The sequence below is a fragment of the Paramisgurnus dabryanus genome, chromosome 1 (genome assembly GCF_030506205.2).
Source record: "Paramisgurnus dabryanus chromosome 1, PD_genome_1.1, whole genome shotgun sequence".
NCBI classification, from domain to species: domain Eukaryota; kingdom Metazoa; phylum Chordata; class Actinopteri; order Cypriniformes; family Cobitidae; genus Paramisgurnus; species Paramisgurnus dabryanus.
The window spans coordinates 75,667,257-75,680,665 of NC_133337.1; positions in this window are offsets into that span (position 1 = coordinate 75,667,257).

The window sequence follows — 13,409 nt, forward strand, 5'->3', positions numbered from 1 at the left end:
ATGTTTACTCTATTGGAAGGCCAAACAAAGTAGTTTGTCTTTCGCAAAGAAACACAGCGTACTCGATATGGCGGAAACAACAATACTACAGCGTGATTGAAAGTAACACCCTCTATCTTTGCATATACATAAGGGTGGTGTTATGCAAATGTTCAAACCAGTATGACGTCTAATTGACCTATGGCTAAGCCACGCCCCCAAATGCAATGAGCCAGTCACAGTGCGCATAGCAATCCAATACATTCTTTCCCTCCACGTCCATTGAAATCCATTGCAGTTAGTCAGTTTTCATTCATTTACATAAGTTATTTCTTGTCATTTTAAGTTGAAAATGGTCAAACGGTGTGCAATGGGGTACATGCAACTCCGACACACGTGTCCCGAAAGGCACTAGGTGTATTTTTAACCCTTTCCCAAGCCACATCTCAACCGAGATAAGTGTCTGCTGAATCCAGATTAAGTTATGCGGTAGACCACAACACCAACTAAATGTGTATAAATTAAACAAGGATGTCTACATCTGTTCTAAGCTAAGTCAACAACGTATTTGAACGTTATCTTTAATATCTCTAAAGTAACGTTACCCTAACATTAGAAAATGTTAATGTTAGCTTCTAGCTGCCGTTCGGTAACTTCGAGATGATATATAGTCTTTCTGTCTCCAAAAATCATCAATTGCCTCCTGTAAAATGTCTCCTCCTGTGATAGCTGCCATAGCGCCTGTCATCGAATGTTGATTGATTGTTCGAGTTAGTGGAGGGCCGTGGCTTAACCATAAGTTAATTGCATTGGCGTATTTGAACATGCTGTTTTAGGTAGGTGTAGATGAGGCTTCACTTTTAAAAAGAAGATCTTGAAAGATTTAAAACTTTAATTTTTGCAACTTTACAGATCTTTTATATGCACAGACATCTTTTAACGCGGATACAATGAAAAGCAAGACCGCACATAAACCTGATTCGACCCCGTTATATTTTTTATGATTGACGGAAGTGCGTCTATGAAAGAGTGACGTATTATTTGCGACTGTAATGTGGTATACTGAGGTGCAGCAGTACTCCATGTAAGTGTTCAATATTTAAAGCAAAGACGTTAGTCTGTAATTCTCATTATGTCAATTATAGTAATGTTAAATAAACTATAATGTTTACTTAAAGGTGTAGCAAAGGATTTTCTCGAATTTTACAAAAGAACCGCCTTCTCCACTTTTTTTAAACAATGCAATTGCACAACACTCCTGATTGACTAGGAGGACCAATAGTCTTGATGATCCACCCGGAAAAATAAAATCCTCTGCAATACCTTTAATGGATGTTTATATCAGTTAAATTAGTTAACATATGTAAAGAGATAAAGATTTAGTAAAAAGAAGCATACAGTAAGTTTTACTGTTTACATAAGATGTACTAACTAGGAGTATGGTAAAGATGCTAATAAAGATGTTTACCATAAACAAGAATTTATCTGTATTGGTTATAAACATATAATTATGCATGAAACACACTTGGATGTAGTTTCTGTGTTTCTTTCTTTCTTGCCCCAATTCATGACTCTGAAGCTCCAGATTAAGTCCTGGTGCACCAGTGCCCTCTCAAATGTTAGTCTAGAGCCCTGTGAGATCAGATATCTATGTGGAGCATATACATTGTTGTCAGAACTGTCCATACAAAAATCTCACTGGAGTATTACAAATGATGGCAAAGGAATGTTTAGAACTGTAAACTGATGTTACCAACTGACATACTACAGCAAATTATAAATAACTGGGTTAAAACATTTTGTTGGGGTGAAAATACTATAAATGTGCCTAAGACTTTTGAATTGTACTTTATGTGTGTTAAGGATGGTTGAGCTGTTTTCTTATCAGTGTATCAATGTTGTCACAGCAGATATGCAGATGCCCATTGAAACGGCTGCTGAAGTTTTTCCAGGTACCTGAGGTTTTACATTAGAACACAGCCATCAATGTAAGTACATGAACTCCTATAAAATGAAAGCTTACTAAGGTATGCATTCTTGTGCACAGAGAGTGAGACTGGAATTGGGAACCCACGGAAAGGTCAAAAAGTGTGCTGGTCAACCGCTGAGGTTACGGCTGTGATGAAACAATTCAAATCACACATAACTAAAGGAAAACTGGCCACATTGACTGAATGCCAGCAGTGTAAGACTGCTGAGGATCCCATTTTGGCAAGGCGCACTTGCACAAAACATTCGAGATTTCGTACGAAATCGCGGCATTAGTTTGAAAAGAAAAACCCAAATTAAGTGATCGATCCTTGTTAGTCGATCAGTATGCCAATTATTTGAAAGTGTATTCTTGATTTCTTTGTTGCTTTTCTTGACAGCTTCTAGAGTTTATCTTCGTGATAGTTCACCCAAAAGGGGAAAATCTGTCATTTACTCACCCTGTTGTCATTTACCCTGTATGGCTTCCTTCCTTCTGGAGAAGGCAAAGGAAGATATTTAGAAGAATATTTAAACAACGGAGGTACTTGTTGACTTGCATTGGTTTGTGTTCATTCAATAGAGGTAAAGAGATTCATTTTCCATTTTTTCTTCAGTTACTAACATTCTTCAGAATATATTCCTTTGTGTTCTGCAGAAGAAAGTCTGACATACAGAGTTAAAATGGTGACAGAATTTCCATTTTTGGGTGAACTGTCCTTTTACAGTTTTTTGAAACTATGGTGAATTTAAGTTTTGTGAGGGCATCTTATGTTTCAGTGCTTTGTCATCTTCTCAGCGTGCCTTGTTTTCAATGGGCTATTTTGTTTAGATTACAGTTTACTCTATATGGCTTTTGTTGCAACCTTGAACCTTTGTTTACTGGGCCCTAACACTTTCAATGTTCAAATACTTTACAAGTAAAAATATGTTATATGTGCATTTTTTACTCAGTAAATTGGCACATCATGCTTAAAGGTAGCCTGGTTAGCCAGACCTACATCAAGATGTAAGGTCTGGCAACTCTTCACACAAACGGCTCAATGCAAGGGGCGGGATATAAGGTTGTCCCTCAAAATGCCTCTGCACGCAATAGGATAGCGCTATGACGGATCAGAGCAACGAAGAAGGTGACGTAGTTACCGTAACCAGTCGGCAAAACTCCAAACACATCTTTCTTGCTTAAAAAGGACTACAGTAGGGTTTATTTGCTCTTCTCTCAAAGAAAAACATAAGTCTAAGTCCTCCAGAGTCGCGGCCAAAGCCGCTTCAAAAGAAAGCTGTTCGCCAGCAGCAGCAGCCATTCTCTGTTTTCAAGTAGGAACCGTTGCAGCTCTGTCGTCATCATGTTAAGCCCGCCCCACAGACGCTACACACGATGTGATTGGCCTGACCAAATTTTGGTTTTTGGACCGGTTAAGTGTATTGTGAGTGCCTAGACTAAACCCTGGCAGCAAATATATTTTGCGGCCGCTAGGGTGCGTCTAGATTTCTAGGCTAGCTTAAAGGGATAGTTCCCCCAAAAATGAAAATTCTATCATAATTATCCTTGGTTACAAACATTTCTCAAAACATCTTCATTTTGTGTTCATCAGAACAAAAAAAATTAATACAGGTTTGTAACATAATGAGAGTTAGATAATTATGACAGAATTTTAATTTTTGGGTGAACTATCCCTTTAAATCTCTTGGTTTACCAGTTTGTATGGTACGGTGGCTCATTGCTGCCACATACATATTATTTTTTTCACTCAGTTATGTCGTTATAACGACATCTTTTCTCGTTAAAACGACATCTTGTTAAAACGACATCTTTTCTCGTTATAACAAGATATTATGTCGTTAAAACGACATCATTTCTCGTTATAACAACATCTTTTCTCGTTAAAACGACATCTTTTCTCGTTATAACGAGATATTATGTCGTTAAAACGACATCTTTTCTCGTTATAACAAGATATTATGTAATTAAAACGAAATGTTTTTCTTGTTATAACGAGATATTATGTCATTAAAACGAAATGTTTTTCTCGTTATAACGAGATATTATGTCATTAAAACGACATCTTTTCTCTTTAAATTTACATATTTTCCATATTAAGGAGTTATTAAATCATTTAAATTACACATATTCTCACGCGTGCGCTGTTTCATTAATCGACCCTTCAATGCAGAACTGCTTTTTGCAAGACATTTGGACATTTAACTAACCTAATTCTTACTTTATTCTTTTCCTTTTGACTTTTTTATTAATTTATTATGATAAGGCAATGTTGACATGATGCAGCAGACTGTACATTGGAACTTCACTTTCACAAGAATCAAACGGAGCAATTGAAAATGGCATTATTCTTTGGATGAACTTGGCCGTTATGGGAAGCTATTCATAGATATAAACGGCAACTTCTGAAATGTATTTAGGCTGGATTTTTTTGTCAAAGTGTAAATCGACCCCAGATAGCAATAGACTCCGGGGCGGATCTGCTCCGAAGTGTGTTTTTATATCTATCTAAAATACTTGTCAATATAATACGGAGGAATAAAACAATATATTTAATAAAAATCTATAATAATTAAATTATTTTATTATATAATTGTCTATTGAAATATTATATGAATGCATTACAGGTTATTTTAAATAAAAATACTTAAACAATTTGTAAATCGCACATGGTATTTATATAACATTGTATTTTATCAAATATATAAATAACCAGTGACTTCAACACAATAGATGACTTAAAACAGATATTTATTTAAAAGAATAACCATTTTAGTCATTTTAGTCTAACAGATCTTAAGTCGCCTCTCTGTTATTTAAATTTAAAACAATCAAGCTTCTAACATCATCTCTTCATAGACGAAAATCACTAAAATACATTTTCGTTCTCACATAAGTTACTAAATGAAGAAAGAAAAAAAGAAATTGCTAGAATAATGTTAGACTCTGGGGTGAAACGAAATGACAAATAAATAAACATTTAATTCACTTTACCTTAACATATCAGTTTAGCCGCCTAGCTTTCAGTTTTTACAACAATCAAAAGCTTCTTATTCTCTATTGGAAATCACTAAAATATATTTTTGTTTTCACATATTTAAGTCACTAAATAAACAAAGAAAAAATAAATCACTAGAATAATGTTAGACTCCGAGGTAAAAACGAAATGACAAATAAACATTTTGAAACAGATCTTACCACAGTCACAGTCGCCTATCCGTTTGTACATTAATCAAAAGCTTACATCATATTGTCCTCATATAGACGTGTCAAATCGATCGAAAATTACTCAAATATTCCTTCTCACATATTTAAGTTACTAAATGAAGTATGATAAAAAAAAGCTAAAAATAGGTAAGTCTCTGAGAGGTAAAACGAAATGACCGTAATTTTTTTTAATGACTTGAGTTCAAGCTTTTTGCTGATCACAAAATAAAGCGGGTATTGGCCTACTGGTGAAGAGCGGTGCCTGGTGCAGAAGAGCACGCACATATCAGACATGCACACTAAATAATGGGTTTTATTATGCTTTCACTTCATTTCCTCAAATGAAATAAAATAAAATAAATAATAATAACAACCATTAGAGAAGGTTCTGTATGAGTTATTTTTAAATAATCACCCTGCAACTTTATGGGACCGTTATTTATGGTTCCCAGAAAAATATAAAAAAAATTACTACGACAAAAACGTCATGTATAAGTTACTTATAAATAACCACCCTGCAACTTTATGGGAACATAGTTTTTTGGTTGCAAAAATAAAACATAAAAAGAATATTCCCAGAACATTATTATTTGGTCCCCATTAAATGACCGAAAGATAACCAAAAACAAACGTTAGGGGAAAGTTTTGTGTTAGCTGTGACAGTCTGTTTTCTGGGTGGAACATTAAATTGCTTCTGCAACTTTTTATATGAATTGAACAAAATAAATACTTTAAATGACTTGAGCAAATTTTTATTTCTTTAAAAACAAAAATGTCATGAGCAAAATATTGCACAAAAAAATAAAAATACAGCTTTGATCACAGCATAAAATTGTAATAAGGTAAACCACCAGATCGAATTACACTTTGACTGACAAAAAATCCAGCCTAAATACATTTCAGATGTTGCAGTTTATATATGAATAGCTTCCCATAACGGCCAAGTTCGTGCACAAAGAATAATGCCATTTCCAAATAATGCTCCGTTTGATTCTTGTAAAAGTGAAGTTCCAACGTCTGCTGCATCCTGTCAACATTGCCTAATCAAAATAAATTAATAAAAAAGTACAAATGAAAAGAATAAAGTAAGAATGGATTAGGTGAGTTGAATGTCCAATGATCTTGCAAAAAGCAGTTCTGCATTGAAGGGTCGATTAATGAAACAGCGCACGCGTGAGAATATGTGTAATTTAAATGATATAATATCTCCTTAATACGGAAAATATGTAAATTTAAAGAGAAAAAGATGTCGTTTTAATGACATAATATCTCATTATAACGAGAAAAACATTTCGTTTTAATGACATAATATCTTGTTATAACGAGAAAAGATGTCGTTTTAACGACATAATATCTCGTTATAACGATAAAAGATGTCGTTTTAACGAGATAATATCTTGTTATAACGAGAAAAGATGTCGTTTTAACAAGAAAAGATGTCGTTTTAACGACGAAATATCTTGTTATAACGAGAAAAGATGTCGTTTTAACAAGAAAAGATGTCGTTTTAACGAGAAAAGATGTCGTTATAGCGACATAACTGAGTGAAAAAAATAATATGTATGTGGCAGCAATGAGCCACCGTAGTATGGTAATGCGCTATTAAAACACCTTTGTCCTTAAAATGTTGTTTGGTCTTTCATTGTGTATTGTAGGGGTGATCCAGTTCTCTCAATTCACCTTAGTCTTGATTATACACAGTAGTGATGGGAAGATTCCCTGATGTGCTTGGTGCATTGTGCAAAATGTGTTGTTCCAATAATAACACAGATATGTGTCTAGTTAGGGACAACACATTAAATGTTTTATATACTGTTTTAAGAGTGTACCATATTAAATTGCAAAGCTTATACCACGGGTCTGTTGAATGCTGTATTCTGATTGGCTGAGAAATGTTCCGTGGGTATGCATTAATTTCTGATAACCGCACACCTAACTTGTCAAATGTCTTAATAGGCACCAGAGCAATGTTTGTGGTAACCGTGGTATAAGAGGAATAATTGACTCCGGTACTTTGGTCAATTATTCCTTATATATTATATATTTTAAATGTATCGCATCGTAGGCTATGCATCGAGATGCGTATCACATCAGACTTAGTTTTGGAAATGCACATCCCTATTACCCAGTGTTGTCATGTTTGTGTTGTGTATGGTAACATGCCAGTAAAACACATTTGTCCTTATAATGTTGCCAAATCTTATTGTGTATAGTATGGGTGATCGAGTTCTCTTTAATCACATTTGTCTTCACAATACACAGTTATCACACGTGTGTGTTGTGTATGGTAACGTGCCAGTAAAACACATTTGTCCTTATAATGTTGTAAAATCTTTAATTGTGTATTGTATGGGTGATCGAGTTCTCTTTAATCACATTGGTCTTCACAATACACAGTTATCACACGTGTGTGTTGTGTATGGTAACGTGCCAGTAAAACACATTTGTCCTTATAATGTTGTAAAATCTTTAATTGTGTATTGTATGGGTGATCGAGTTCTCTTTAATCACATTGGTCTTCACAATACACAGTTACCTGTATCACACGTGTGTATTGTGTATGGTAACGTGCCATTAAAACACATTTGTCCTTATAATGTTGTAAAATCTTTAATTGTGTATAGTATGGGTGATCGAGTTCTCTTTAAACACATTTGTCTTCACAATACACCGTTATCACACGTGTGTGTTGTGTATGGTAACGTACCAGTAAAACACATTTGTCCCTTTAAGCCAGCAAACTTACATCTTTTGTGTATTGTAAAATTGATGTCCTCATAAATCAGTCAGGACTTTACAAACACCAAATTTGTCTAGGGCGGGAACTTTTTGGAGGGGGCGGGAATGGCCTTCTGTACCACCAAAATATCATGTTGTTATATTAACAGTTCTGTTGTGTGTATAATAAATTTGAGGCCAGATATTTCATCTGCAGATCAAAATAATTTTTTTGATATTGTTAACATCTCTGTAGGGCATTGGGAAAGGTGGGTCCCTTTAAACCACCACCCTACTGGTTTGGTGATCAAAGTCTTTATAAACCACAAAAACCAGTATGTGTGTGTGTGTGTGTGTGTGCGTGCGTGCGTGCGCGCGCGCGTGTTTGCGTGTACGTTTTCGCGCGCGTGTCAGAGAAATTGAGAGAGGCAGAGAGACAAGCAAAAAGAAAACAAATAATGCTTGCCTATGCAATCATATCTTTGTGTAGGTTAGTTGACAACAACAGTGTAAACAATTCAAAAAGGAGTTAAATAGGAGAGTGCTGCGAGACTGACAGGAGGATGGCTGGACCAATCGCGTGCCCCGGGGTTTCCCATTGACAAATGATCAGCGTTTATGAAGATTTCTGATTGGCTCTAAAACAACGTGTAACACCATATTTGGAGAGATACGTTTCAGGGGATCCCCGGGAAATGCTCGGAGGTGACGAGAGGACTTGAGAAAAGCAATTTCCAGCGAATTTAGTAAAACTGTTTCAACTTTACTAGTCATTTGAACACCTTTACTCAATTATTTGGACTACGAAACTTTGGGAGATTATTGTTTAATGTCTGTTCTTTGAAATTAGCTAAAAATATTTTTTTGGATAATTTAATTGTTTTTCCACCTTATCGGCTCATATCTTAAAATAGAACGTTGCGACTTCCGACTCATTTCGCCAGAGCGGGTCACATTTACTAGTGATGCAAAGTCTGATTCATTTCCGCGAACCGGCTCTTTTCGGACAGTTCGGCTCAATGAACCGGTTCAAAAAACCGATTCAACGGTTTCTGACGTCATCAAGAAATGACATTGCTAAGCATTTATTTTCTAATTACTTGTATCAATAAAACATTCAAATAAAGTCGTTTGTGTCAACACATTAAAACATTCAAATAAAAAGTTGTTTTTGTGAAGGCGTAGGTGATTTATTGCATTTCATTCACAAGTTAGTAATGTTTGTGGTCACAATCGCGGATTGTAAATGCCAGATACCAGTTTTGACTAGCCTACAACTTGAATAAGATTAAGACACTGGTGCACAATTGCGGATGTGTAAGTATAAAGAATAAATAAACTTGTCTTTTAAACTCATTGGTCTTCCTTAAACAACTGCAATATGATTTGCATGCACAATAAATCCTACTAAAACTAAAGCTTTTTAATAAAACAAGCATATCAATTGAAACTAATAAAACAAGAAACCTCGCATATCAGGCTCGTTCAAATCCTCTGTGATTCACACGCAGTGTCAGCAACTCATCCGTCAGAATCATCGGCAATCCTCGCCTCGGCAATCATCGACCTACTTCGTTTGGTTCTTTTTTAGTTCGACGTGCTATTTCGGCTGTGCGTCCTGCGTCATCAACCCAGAACCTATGCCCAAAACTAAAGTTTGATTCAGTTCGATTTGTGAACCGGCTCGACCGGTTACTTCCTGAGAACCGGCTCAAAAGAACTATTCGTTCAAGAACCTAACATCACTAATATTTACTTCATAGAAATGGTTTGTGTCTTCAAGAAAAGTCTGTTAGCATGTGGACGCTTTTCAAAAGTGATAATGTTAGGCTAACTAAAGCTTTTGCATTGTTTATTAAGTTTTGGCTTTTTAAAAAGCTACTTCATGTGTTGATGAGATGATAGCTTTGTTCAGGTTGTCAAAGCATTATTGGAAGTAAGCTAATTTGTTTAGCCTAAAATATGCAATGTACTGCACAGTTAAACAGTGAAAATAACTTTCATATAGCGTGAATAAACAAGTACAAACACATGTTTTATTGTAAACATATGTCACAGGTCGGAGCGGACCCGAGATAGCTAAAGGGTCACGCCCCTTCCTAGCTTTCCACCTCGAGGAGGTTCCCAAGACCACCCCAATGACCAGACAGACGAGTATACTAAAATTAAAATGTAACTTTATTAAATTTTTAAAACTAGGGGAAAAGGGGAAGGGCAGTTTAAAACAAGCTACTGCTTCTCGCCTCCAGGGCTCCTTCAACTGTGGAGCGGGGGCCGGGACTCCTTTCCAGGACTCTTTCTGCAATCCGTGGCGCCCTCCGCTTCTTCCTGGAGGCAGAACAGGGAAAACACAATTAATGGGCGGGTCCAGAACTTGGTCGCTACTTGCCTAACACCCTCGCCTCTCTCTCGTAGGTCCTCTCTGCTGGGACTTTGCTGGGCACCTGGGGGGTCTTCCACGTTCCACAGAGGTGAGTTAGTGACCAAAGGTAAGTGTTCTCTCAGACTGGAGCCTGTCGTCGGCTCTTCCGAGTGTTGCTGTAAGCACAGGTAGGTTACACACCACAAAAGGTAAGTTACTCACAAGGCTAGGGCTTTTCGTTCACTTCGGGGCATTCACTGGAGCAAAGGTAAGTGGTTCACACTATTTAGACTGTTCGTTCCTCTTTGAGGTATCACTGTAAGCAAAGGTAGGTTACACACCACAAAGGTAAGTTGCTCACAAGACTTGGGCTTTTCATTCACTTCGGGGCATTTACTGGAGCAAAGGTAAGTGGTTCACACTATTTAGACTGTTCGTTCCTCTTTGAGGTGTCACTGTAAGCAAAGGTTGGTTACACACCACAAAGGTAAGTTACTCACAAGACTTGGGCTTTTCATTCACTTCGGGGCATTCACTGGAGCAAAGGTAAGTGGTTCACACTATTTAGACTGTTCGTTCCTCTTCGAGGTGTCACTGTAAGCAAAGGTAGGTTACACACCACAAAAGGTAAGTTACTCACAAGACTTGGGCTCACCCAACGCTCCTCCAGGCAGTGGGCTTTCACCACGACGGCTGTACACAATATACCTTCACCCGTCCGCTTAGGCTTCTTAGGTGTCGTGGGGACTGGTGGGTCAGGTGACGCGGAGCCGAACGCTTCCCGGGCTCCCCCTCCTTTTTGATGACAGGGGTCTTGAGCTGGGGCGAACTCTCGACGAGGCTCCGCACACACAGATGGTTCTTCTAGGCAGATCTATCCACAACAATGACCCTCGGTCCGTACGGTGCACTTTAATCGCTACTCACGCTGATATGCCGCTGAGCTTCACCACTGCCTGCTTTCTGGGTTGGCGCGGGCCTTTGCTAGCACACAGGGGATCAAAGTTTTAGTTGCCTCCTCTCGTGTGGTTCAGGCCTCAACGTGCTGTTGACTACTCACGATCTGCACTGGGCCAGGGCGGCTTCGGTCACTATAAGCACAGCATACACAGCAAGCTTTAGTGTAAACACGCAATAAAATTCACAACTCACCCACAGCACTCTGCACACACTTCACGTGAGTTAAAGACTTGGCCGGCTGGACTCAGACCCCTCGTGAGGCTGGTTGGGTGTTGTCCTTGCCACAGAGAGACAATGTTGGCACGTAAATATAATCAGCAAACCCCTGTATGCTCCTGGTTACCCTTACGGCTCACCCACGTTTCCCTCCGCAGTGGGGCCGGTAACCTTCAACACACTCACAATGCACACCAAGTAACTCTTCTTCTGAATATTTCGTAAGTACACATTGACTGTTACTCACACTTCGTTGTCAATACGTCCATGGACCAATGCATACAATGACCTTGTGTTCAGCCCACTCACAAGTGAAATCGCCCAATATTCTCTTCGCCCAGTCACCTCCAACCTCTTATCTTCTGTTAACACACCACCGCTTCCGTTATCTTCCCCAAGGGATCGGTATAGGCCAACACAACGGGTCTGCACAGCAGCAATAAAGCACACACAAAGCACCCCGTTTGATGTCTTCAAAGGTCTTTTTGTACTCTGCCTTCCCTCGTAGTTGACCTATCAGCAATCGCTGTATTAATCGCCTTCACCTGTACGTAATCTGGCTTGATTTGGTGTTCGGGGAAACCCCGGAAATTCCGGTGTTCGGAGTCAGTCGTCCGGGCGGAACCCATCTTCCTTACTTTTGGTTCCGCCCTCCCAAATCGTCACCTGGTGACACATATTTAGACAAAAAGTTGTTCTTTTATTTTAGGAGTGACAAAATAACCTCTATAATAGAAGAAAAGTTGAAGATTTCAACAATTTCTGAAGGGAGCTACAGACAGAGATGTAAACTCAGGCTAGTTGAGAGCATATTAACTCACTTTATATGCACTTTTTTCACAACATATTACCATGCATCTTGTCATTTTTCTGCGTTTATTGCAGTTATTCTAGGACAACGTTATTTTGTGTATTTGGTATAATACAAATACAATCTGTTTGCGTGGTGTACGGTTAAAAACACATACCCCAGACAGCACACGTATGTCTGCCCGACGTCGGCTCAAGAGCTTACGTCAGCCTCCTTATCAGAAACATCTAATAAGTATTGGCCAGGCATCGGCCAAATCTTCAGTCAAGTCAACGGTATTTCCCGCTCATCAAGCTTGTCTGTTACGTCGGCTTTGGGTTGGATAACTATACCGGAGGCTGATGCCACGTTTCTCTCTGTTGGTGTGTGCCCAGTTACCCCTTGTTCAGACAGCCAGCGACGTTATCGCTGTGTGTCGCCCGTCTCTTTCAATGAGGCGTTTCTAAATCTGCTTGTCATAAACAAATGAGTACCATCCACGCCAGTAACTGACGAGAGAAGGATGACGTGAACTCCACTGCTTTGTTCTCATTGGTAGTCGCTCCCGAAAGTCGCTCGACATTTGCATAAAGTTAAACTTTTCTTAACTTTCTCGCGTCGCTGGACACGCCCATACGGTCGCCAACGGTCACTTTCACTCGTGTCGCCGGAAGTCGCCAGGTTTCCATTGAAATGAATGAGATTGCGTCACTCTGCTACTGCTTGTCGTTGGCTGTCTGAATAGGGCGTTACTCCTCCCTTTGCAACCCACCAGAGCAAAGGCGACATCATGGGTGTATCAAGTATGTACAAGAACTAAGTAAATGATAATAAGTGAAGAAAAATGGAATCTGTTAAGTAAATGTAAATGTTTTAATATAATATACAAGTAAAAATAAATAAAATAGCAGCGCTTTCTTTGCTTTTAATGACACACAGCTGCTAAGTTCCACTATTCCGAAGCAGGAGGGGGCAGTAATGTACATACACTGGTTGCCAGCCGCTGTTAATACTCAAGTAAGTTAGAGAAAAGGCAACTCGGAAAAGTGAGGAAAAATAAGGGATTATTGGCTTGTTTTACACGTATTATTGTTTTGTGTTCCCCTCCTTCGTAAAAAAACATACAATTCCACGTCAACTCGAACACGCAAAACCCCGGTATGAAGCATTGTCATGAGCATGCCAAACCAACAGATGGCGATATATTC